Source organism: Rhinopithecus roxellana, chromosome 13 (assembly GCF_007565055.1).
Source record: "Rhinopithecus roxellana isolate Shanxi Qingling chromosome 13, ASM756505v1, whole genome shotgun sequence".
In the NCBI taxonomy this organism is placed as follows: Eukaryota; Metazoa; Chordata; class Mammalia; order Primates; family Cercopithecidae; genus Rhinopithecus; species Rhinopithecus roxellana.
This window is the reverse complement of record NC_044561.1, coordinates 3,594,524-3,605,718: the sequence shown is the minus strand read 5'-3', so window position 1 is coordinate 3,605,718 and position 11,195 is coordinate 3,594,524.

The following is an 11,195-nucleotide window of genomic DNA, read 5'->3' as shown; positions in this document are numbered from 1 at the left end:
CAAGTGATTCTCCTGCCTCAGCCTCCCAAGTAGCTGGGATTACAGGCATGCACGACCACGCCCGGCAAATTTTGTATTTTTAGTAGAGACGGGGTTTCACCATGTTGACTAGGCTGGTCTTGAACTCCTGACATCAGGTAATCCACCCATCTCAGCCCCGCAAAGCACTGAGATTACAGGTGTGAGCCACCACGCCTGGCCACTTAGCTTAGACTTTTTTACCAGAAGGCTATGGAAGAACTGTCTCCTCCTACCAGGTATTTTCTGCCTTGGCAGTTCAAAACGTCATACAGACTCAACTGGAGCATTGCTATCACTGGAACTGGCTTTCTCAACCTCTGTGCTGTTGACATTTGGGGTTGGTTAATTTGTGGGGACTGTGCTGTGTGTTGTAGGATGTTTAGTAGCATCACTGGCCTCTACCCACTAGGTGGCAGTAGCAGCGCGCCGGCCCCTCCCCCCCCCCGCCCCGCCCGGCCCATGAGAAAATGTTTCCAGGCCTTGTTAAATGCTCCCGGCAGTAAAATCACCCCCAATTGAGAATCACTGTTGGAGAATCAGGGTTTCTAGTAACCCTTGGCACATGCAGGATTGGTATTGGTGACTCAAGCCACTGCCCCCTCACTTGCCTCTTCTACTTAACTATCTTATAAAGGTAAGTCCCTTGGGAGCCTAATACCTCAGCTTGAGAAATCTTCCAAGGTGCAAATAACTGGATACCATAGTGGTCAAGTGAGAATAGATCCCCTCTTTGCCAGCTTGGACCCATATACCCCTTCTCCAGCAAGAAGCACACCAGGGGGAACCTGGGAGCCACCTTGGCCAGTTGGACCTGTTCTGTGCATCCTGGGCTGGTCATTTGTCCCAGCTTACTCCAGTGTTCTTATTACCACCCCTGAAGCAGTTTTGTATTTTTGGATGGTGGAATTTTATGCAGTGCTTACTTTTTCACAGTCGTGCATTCAGTGTTTTTGGTCAATGACATCACATAAATGACAGTGGTCCCATGAGATTATAATACTGTGTTTTTACTGTACTTTTCCTATGTGTAGATGCACAAATGCCATTGTGTTACAATTGCCTACAGTATTCAGTAACATGCAGTACAGGTTTGTAGCCTAGGTGTATGTATAGTAGGCTATTCCATCTAGGGTTTTTGTTTGAGACAGTCTCGCCCTGTCGCCCAGGCTGGAGTGCAGTGGTGTAATCTCAGCTCACTGCAACCTCCGCCTCCTGGGTTCAAGCGATTCTCCTGCCTCAGCTTCCTGAGTAGCTGAAATTACAGGAGCACGACACCACACCCAGCTAATTTTTGTATTCTTAGTAGAGACAGGGTTTCCCCATGTTGGTCAGGATGGTCTTGATCTCCTGACCTCTTGATCCGCCCACCTTGGCCTCCCAAAGTGCTGGGATTACAGGCGTGAGCAACCGCACCCAGCCGGTTTTTCTAAGTATACTCTATGGTGTTTACACAGTGATGTGTCCGGAGCCGTGAGGCCCGAAAATTGCCGAAAATTGCCGCGGCCTCTGTTGCTTAAGTTCCGCATTGTGAAGACTAGATGGCGCACTTCCTGGTCCTTCATCATCAACTTTACCCGCGCGCGAACTCTTCCCCGCCCGCGCGTAGATAACCTCCCGCGCCCGGGAAAGACTAAGTCTACCAAGCATGCGCCTGGTGACGTCTCTCATTATTCTCCTCCCTGCCTGCTCTGAGCCCTTCCTCTTTCCTTTCAGCCTATATAAGGCATTGCACCGCCACCATTAAATGAGACTTGATCAGAGCACTGTCATGTCTCCGTTTCTTGTGTCTCTTGTCTCTCTAAATTCCCACCCCCCCCCCCCTCCTCCAGGGTCTGCGTTAATGATCCCGCAGGACGGGACAAGTGGTGCCCAAGGTGGCTTGGATACGAGGGAATAACGTGAGGAAGAGGGCGCGGAAAAAGGCCGGCGACTGAAGTAAAACAAAAATCCCTCTGACCGTCGTGGGAGTCTTTTACAGCTAAAAGAAACCAACAAGCAGGAAATGGTTGGGACTTTGACATGCTAACAGGCTCGGGCAATTACACAGAGACCGATGCCCAAATGCAATATGATCCCGGACTGTTCTCTCAAATTCAAGCAGCGGCTACTAAGGCCTGGAGAAAGCTTCCTGTTAAGGGAGATCCAGGGGCCTCACTCACGGGGGTTAAACAAGGACCTGATGAGCCTTTCGCAGACTTTGTGCACAGGCTTTTAACTACGGCCAGCAGAATATTTGGCAACGCAGAGGCCGGAGTAGATTATGTAAAACAACTGGCATACGAAAATGCCAACCCGGCTTGTCAGACAGCAATTCGACCTTATAGAAAGAAAACAGACTTAACAGGGTACATCCGCCTCTGTTCTGATATAGGGCCTTCATATCAACAAGGCTTGGCTATGGCTGCCGCCTTTAGTGGGCAAACCGTGAAAGACTTCCTCGCTAATAAACAAAAAAATAACAAAGGATGTTTCAAGTGTGGAAAAATGGGGCACTTCGCTAGGGATTGTAAGGGAGAAGTAGCTAAACCCTTAGAAGCAAAAGCCCCAGGTCTCTGCCCTAGATGTAAAAGAGGAAAACATTGGGCAAATGAATGTAAATCTAAGACTGACTGCCAAGGAAATCCTTTGCCACCCCAACAGGAAAATGGAATGAGGGGCCAGCCCCAGGCCCCGAAACAAGCTTATGGGGCGGTCAGCTTTGTTCCAGCCAGCAACAACAATCCATTTCACAACTTAGCAGAGCAACCCCAGGAAGTGCGGGACTGGACCTCTGTTCCACCTCCCACACAGTATTAACGCCCGAGATGGGGGCACAAGCTTTAAGCACTGGGATATATGGGTCTTTGCCTCCTGATACCTTTGGATTAATATTGGGAAGGAGTAGTGTCACTATAAAGGGTCTACAAGTTTTTCCAGAAATAATCGATAATGATTATACTGGAGAAATCAAAATAATGGCCAAGGCTGTTGACAATATCATTACTGTCCCTCAGGGAGATAGAATAGCACAGCTGGTCCTATTGCCCCTAATTAAAACTAACAACAAAATCCAACACTCTATACGAGGCAAACAAGGCTTTGGATCTTCAAATATATATTGGGTATAGCCCATCACTAACCAAAAACCCTCTCTCACCTTGTGGTTAGATGCAAAACCATTTACAGGACTAATAAACACAGGGGCCGATGTAACAATTATTAAACAACAAGATTGGCCCTCTAGCTGGCCTACTTCTGAGACCTTAACAAACCTCCGAGGTATTGGCCAGACTAATAACCCTAGACAAAGCTCCAAATATCTCACGTGGAAAGACCAAGAAAATAATTCCGGTCTCATTAAGCCATTCATTATCCCTGATTTGCCTGTTAACCTTTGGGGTAGGGATCTACTTTCCCAAATGAAGGTCATGATGTGTAGTCCAAATGATATAGTCACAGCACAGATGTTAGCTCAAGGCTACCACCCCGGAAAAGGACTAGGTAAAAAGGAAGATGGCATCTTACAACCAATTCCAGCCACAATAAAATTAGATTAAAAGGGGCTTGCAAATTTTTAGACATGGCCATTGACATGCCTACACCCCAAAAGTTTGCTGATCCAATTACTTGGAAATCAGACGAACCTGTTTGGGTTAATCAATGGCCACTAACCAATGAAAAACTCGCTGCTGCCCAACAATTAGTGCAGGAACAATTGGAGGCAGGACACATTACAGAAAGTAACTCGCCCTGGAACACCCCCATCTTTGTCATAAAAAAGAAATCCGGGAAATGGAGGCTTTTACAGGATCTGAGAGCGGTAAATGCTACTATGGTTCTTATGGGAGCTTTACAGCCAGGATTGCCTTCTCCAGTAACAATCCCTCAAGGATATTTCAAGATTGTCGGCCGGGCGCGGTGGCTCAAACCTGTAATCCCAGCACTTTGGGAGGCCGAGACGGGCGGATCACGAGGTCAGGAGATCGAGACCATCCTGGCTAACATGGTGAAACCCCGTCTCTACTAAAAAAATACAAAAAAAAAAAAAAAAGAAAAAGATTGTCATAGACCTTAAAGATTGCTTCTTTACAATTCCTTTAAATCCAACTGACCAAAAGCGATTTGCCTTTAGCTTACCATCGGTAAATTTTAAAGAACCGATAAAACGATACCAATGGAAAGTATTACCCCAGGGCATGGCTAATAGTCCCACCTTATGTCAAAAATATGTGGCTACAGCCATACATTCAGTTAGAGAGACATGGAAACAAATATATATCGTACATTATATGGATGACATCCTCATAGCAGAAAAAATAGGAAAGCAAGTTTTACAGTGTTTTGCTCAACTAAAACAAAACCTAACTACGGCAGGCCTACAAATAGCCCCAGAAAAAATACAACTATAAGATCCTTATACATATTTAGGTTTTCAAATTAATGGACAAAAAATCATAAATCAAAAGGCAGTTATCCGTAGAGATAAATTCCAGACCCTTAATGATTTTCAAAAACTTCTTGGAGACATAAATGGGCTTAGACCCTATTTAAAACTTACCACTGGAGAACTAAAACCCTTATTTGACACCCTAAGAGGAGATCCGAACCCTAATTCTCCTAGGTCTTTATCAGCAAAAGCCCTTCTATCACTTAATAAAGTAGAAACAGCCATTGCTGAGCAATTTGTTACTAACATAAACTATTCACAGCCATTAACCTTTTTAATATTTAACACAACACTAACACCTACTGGTTTATTCTGGCAAAATAACCCTATTATGTGGGTCCACTTGCCTTCATCACCCAAAAAGGCATTACTCCCCTATTATGATGCCATAGCAGATCTAATTATTCTAGGGAGAGACAATAGCAAAAAATATTTTGGAATTGAACCCTCTACGATCATACAACCTTATTCTAAGCCACAAATCCATTGGCTAATACAAAACACTGAAACGTGGCCGATTGCTTGCGCCTCTTATGCTGGTAACTTAGATAACCATTACCCGCCAAATAAGCTTATCCAATTTTGTAAACTGCATGCTTTTGTCTTTCCTCATGTCATCAGTAAAACACCTTTAGACAATGCCTTATTAATATTCACTGATGGGTCATCCACAGGAACTGCTGCATATACCTTTGCAGACACCACTGTTAAATTCAAAACCAGCCATACCTCGGCTCAGTTAGTAGAATTACATGCCCTAATCACTGTGCTGTCAGCTTTCCCAAATCAGGCCCTTAATATTTATACCGACAGTGCATACTTAGTTCACTCAATACCTTTACTTGAGACAGTAGCACAAATTAAGCATGTGTCACATGTAGCCAAGTTATTTTTACAATGCCAACAATTAATACATAACAGATCAACACCTTTTTTCCTTGGACACATTAGAGCTCATTCAGGATTACCAGGACCTCTATCCCAAGGCAACCAAATGGCTGACTTGGCAACCAAGACTGTAGCTATAACTACAAATACAAACCTAAATCAAGCACAGACTGCTCACGCCTTACACCACCTTAATGCTCGAACTCTAAGATTAATGTTTAAAATAACTAGGGAACAAGCTAGACAAATAGTTAAACAATGCCAGACATGTATAACCTACCTACCAGTCCCTCACTTAGAAATGAACCCAAGAGGACTAGTTCCCAATATGATCTGGCAAATGGATGTCACCCATTATTCAGAATTTGGTAATTTAAAATATATTCACGTATGTATAAATACATTTAGTGGATTTATACTAGCCACCCTACAAACAGGTGAAGCTACCAAACATGTAATAGCTCATTTATTACACTGTTTTTCTGTAATTGGGAAGCCTAAACAACTAAAGACAAATAATGGTCCTGGCTATACATCTAAAGCTTTCCAAGACTTTTGTCTTAAATTACAAATAAAACATACTACCGGTATTCCATATAATCCTCAAGGACAAGAAATAGTCAAAAGAGCTCACCTATCCTTAAAAACTACCATTGAAAAGATAAAAAAGGGGGAATGGTACCCTACTAAGGGCACCCCTAGAAATATTCTTAATCACACACTCTTTATTTTGAATTTTTTAAATTTAGACGATCTAAACAAATCAGCAGCTGATCGATTTTGGCATTCTGGCTCCAAAAAACAATTTGCCATGGTCAAGTGGAGAGACCCATTAGACAACACATGGCATGGTCCTGACCCAGTGTTAATCTGGGGAAGAGGCTCAGTTTGTGTTTTTTCCCAAATTCATGACGCAGCCAGATGGCTGCCAGAGCGACTGGTAAGACAGGTACCTAACAATAGTCAATCCAGGGAGTAATTTTCTCCCTGAGAATACCTTCTCTTTTATTGCAGAGATGAACTCCAATTACAGATTCCTCTGGACACTCTTGCTGACCTACAAGGCTCTCCAAGTCCATGCCGGTTTTGGTGATCCATGAGAAGCCCTAACTATAATACAGCAACGGCATGGTAAACCTTGTGATTGCGCGGGGGGATATTTCACCAGTCCACCTAATTCTTATATCACAACTGTACCTTGTTCTTCTCACACAGCTTATCAGCCACTTAACTCCCTTAAGTGGAGCTGTGTATCTACCCCAAAAATAGCTAACGAAGGGAATAACATGACTTGCCCCTGTCAAGAGTTTAAAGATTCTCTGCACAGCTCCTGTTTTGTTGCTTATCAACAGTGTAACTCTGGCGGTAAAACATACTATACAGCCATCTTAACTAATACTAGGACCCCTACTATAGGGGCCAGCAATGTCCCTACAGTTTTAGGAAACACCAATAACTTTATATCAGCCGGCTGTACTGGAACGGTAGGACAGCCTGTTTGCTGGAGTACTAAACCTCCTATTCATATCTCTGATGGTGGAGGACCACAAGATAAGGCCCGAGAAATTATGGTACACAAAAAACTTGAGTTACAAAGGTCTCTATACCCGGAAATTCATTACCACCCCTTGGCCTTGCCCAAAACTCGTGGGAAAGAAAAAATTGATGCTCACACCTTTGACCTCCTCACTGTTACGCATAGTCTGCTCAATAATTCCAACTCTGGTCTAGCCAGTGATTGTTGGCTATGTTTACCATTAGGGGATCCCGTTCCTCTTGCCATACCCAGTAATGATTCAAGATATGCATCCAATATTTCCTGTACAATCATTCCTCCCCTTCGAGTACAGCCCCTCGAATTCTCTGACTCTCTGTGCATCTACTCTCCATTTCTCAACAACTCCTATGACATTGACGTAGGCATAGCTGAGTTCACTAACTGCTCTATCATCACTAATGTTTCTCATTCGCTGTGTGCCCCTAACAGTTCAGTTTTTATATGCGGCAACAATAGAGCATATACTTATTTACCCGCAAACTGGACAGGACTTTGTATCCTTGCCACCCTTCTGCCAGATATAGACATTATCCCTGGAGATGAACCTGTACCTATTCCGGCCATAGATCATTTTCTAAGTAGAAACAAGAGGGCTGTGCAATTTATCCCCCTACTTGCAGGATTAGGCATAACTACCGCTGTTACAACAGGGGCTACAGGCCTAGGGGTTTCTGTTACTCAATACACCAAATTGTCTCGCCAACTGATCTCAGATATGCAGGCCATCTCAAGTACTATACAAGATCTACAAGATCAAGTAGATTCCCTGGCAGAAGTAGTGCTCCAAAATAGGAGAGGCCTAGATTTATTAACTGCCGAACAGGGAGGTATTTGCTTAGCTCTACAGGAAAAGTGCTGTTTCTACGCCAACAAGTCCGGGATCGTCAGAGATAAAATCAAGCGTCTACAAAAAGACCTAGAAAAACGACGAAAAGAAATGACTGATAACCAGTTTTGGACTGGGTTCCATGGACTCCTCCCCTATATTATACCGTTATTGGGCCCCCTGCTTTGCCTATTGCTCTTACTCTCTTTGGGGCCTATAATTTTCAATAAGCTCATGACATTCATTAAGCAACAAATCGAGGCCATCCAAGCCAAACCCATACAGGTCCATTATCATCGCCTTGAACAAGAAGATCACGGTGGTCCATACTTATGCTTGCCATAAACCACCTTCTCTGTGCGCTGAACTGGACAGCCAATGACGGGTAAGAGAGTGTCATCTCTCACTAACCTAAGACAGGAGGGCCGTCATAGCTACTGCCTAATCCCATGACGGGTACCAGTGAAGAGATGTGTCACTCCAACCTAAGACAGGCGCAGTTCCCGAGGGACTATCTTCTAGCCACTAATAATATAAAAAAGGAGGACCTGTCCGGAGCCATGAGGCCCGAAAATTGCCGCGGCCTCTGTTGCTTAAGTTCCGCATTGTGAAGACTAGATGGCGCACTTCCTGGTTCTTCATCATCAACTTTACCCCTGCGCGCAAACTTTTCCCGCCCCTGGGTAGATAACCTCCCGCGCCGGGGAAAGACTAAGTCTACCAAGCATGCGCCTGGTGACGTCTCTCATTATTCTCCTCCCTGCCTGCTCTGAGCCCTTCCTCTTCCCTGCCAGCCTATATAAGGCATTGCACCGCCGCCATTAAATGAGACTTGATCAGAGCCCTGTCTTGTCTCCGTTTCTTGTGTCTCTTGTCTCTCTAAATTCCCACCCCCTCCTCCAGGGTCTGCGTTAATGATCCCGCAGGACCGGACAGTGATGAAACTCCCTAACAATGCATTTTTCAGAACTTATCTCTGTCATTAAATAACACATTACTTCTTTTTTTTTTTTTTTTAAAGACAGTCTCGCTCTGTCACCAAGGTTGGAATGCAGTGGAGCAATCAATCTCAGCTCACTGCAACCTCCGCCTCCCGGGTTTAAATGATTCTCCTTCCTCAGCCTCCTGAGTAGCTGGGATTACAGACACAGGCCACCATGCCCAGCTAACTTGTGTACTTTTAGTAGAGATGGGGTTTTACCATGTTGGCCAGGCTGGTCTGGAACTCCTGACCTCAGGTGATCCGCCCTCCTCAGCCTCCCAAACTGGTGGGATTACAGGCATGAGCCACCACGCCCGGCCTCTTCTGGTTTTCAATAAGACATTAAAACAAGACATTATGTAAGGGGAAACGCTGAGAGGTAAAAGGCTCATCTTCCCACGTAACCGCAGCTTTCGATGAGTGCCATTCCAGACGTTCCCTCTGCACCTGGCCTAGAAGTAAACAGACATATGTGCATCCGTGTGTTTGTTTCACTTTTGGCCAAACGGATTCGTGTTCTCGAGCTGCTGCGGCGGCCAGAAGGTACCCAGGTGCAGCTGAGCTTAGCCCGCCAGACCCTCCCGCTTATGGCTCCCAGGTTCGGGAACCCGGCCCACGTCCTCCGTGGCGCGCATGCGCAGGCTCAGGTCGGCGCTCCGCGCCGGCTATATCGCCACCTGGCGGTTGGAAGCCCGATGGCCGCGGTAGAAGCCAAGCGCCACACGGCACTCCATGCGGATACCCAAATCCGAGGATGCCCAAGTCCCTGATGTAACATGACGCAGTATTTGCATATGAGTTACGCACGGCCTCCCGGATACTTTAAATAATACTCTAGATAATTTACGATACCTAATAAAATGTAAATGCTATGTAAATAGTTGTCATACTGTATTACTTATGGAATAATGACAATTTTGTTGTTGAGACGGAGTCTCGCTCTGTCGCCCAGACTGGAGTGCAGTGGCGTGATCTCGGCTCACTGTAACCTCCTTCTCCCGGGTTCAAGTGATTCTCCTGCCTCAGCCTCAAGTAGCTGGGATTACAGGCTCCCACCGCACCCAGCTAATTTTTTTATTTTTAGTAATAGAGACGGGGTTTCACCATGTTGGCCAGGCTGCTCTTGAACATCTGACCTCAGGTGATCCGCCCTCCTCGGCCTCCCAAAGTGCTGGGATTACAGGTGTGAGCCACCGCGCCTGGCTGGCTAATGACAAAATTAAAGTCTGGCCAGGCACAATGGCTCACACAGTGGCAGGTCACCTAAGGTCAAGACTTCCAGAGCAGCCTGGCTAACATGGAGAAACCCCGTCTCTACTAAAAATAAAAAACTAGCCGGGCGCAGTGGTGTGTGCCTGTAATCCCAGTACTGGGGAGGCTGAGGCAGGAGAATCGTGTGAACCCAGGAGGCAGATGTTGCAGGGAGCCAAGATTGTGCCACTGCACTCCAGCCTGGGCAACAAGAGCAAGAGTACAGACGCAGCCATTCATTTTTTTCCCCCAAGTTTTATTTATTTATTTATTTATTTAAAGACAGAGTTTCACTGTGTTGCCCAGGCTGGAGTGCAATGGCGCAATCTCGGCTCACTACAACCTCCGCCTCCCAGATTCAAGCAATTCTCCTGCTCACTACAACCTCCGCCTCCCAGATTCAAGCGATTCTCCTGCTCACTACAACCTCCGCCTCCCAGATTCAAGCGATTCTCCTGCTCACTACAACCTCCGCCTCCCAGATTCAAGCGATTCTCCTGCCTTAGCCTCCCCAGTAGCTGGGATTACAGGTGCACGCCATCATGCTCGGCTAATTTTTTGTATTTTTAGTAGAGATGGGGTTTCACCATGCTGGCCAGGCTGGTCTCAAACTCCTGACCTCGTTATCCGCCTGCCTTGGCCTCCTAGTGTTGGGATTACAGGCGTGAGCCAGCATGCCTGGTCCCCAAATATTTTTGATCCACGTAAGTTAAATCCATGGATGTGCAGCCTGCAGATGCAGGCCAGCTGTACCTAGAGTGCCATGTTCTTTTATGTATTTTCTCATTTTCACCATGTGACGTTATTATAAGAACGTGGAAGCTTAGACTCAAAAATGCCTCATAAACTGCCCAAGGTCACTTGTATATATGATGGCACTAAAACATAAATTTGCTAAATCAGCCTCGTGAGCTTCCAAAGGCCTAACCAATTGCACTGGAACATGGTATTTCTTCTCTCCTGGGTGGGAGGTTCAGCAGGCAGAGAAGGCATCATTCATTTACAGAGAAATATCACTCTGTTGCTGTTTAGCACAGACCTTGGGTGATTTGTCTAACATCCACACAGCTACCTGGCTCTGGTAGGTGTTTGACCCCTGAACTCTCATTCTCTCCATTTTGGAAGTAGGAGGCAACGGAGCATAGGCTTGGGCATAGTGTGCACAGCAAAGCCAGCCTGGGGCTCACTCCAGGGCTGCTCTTCACTAGCTCCAGCATCCAGGGTTGGATACCAAGGGCTCAGT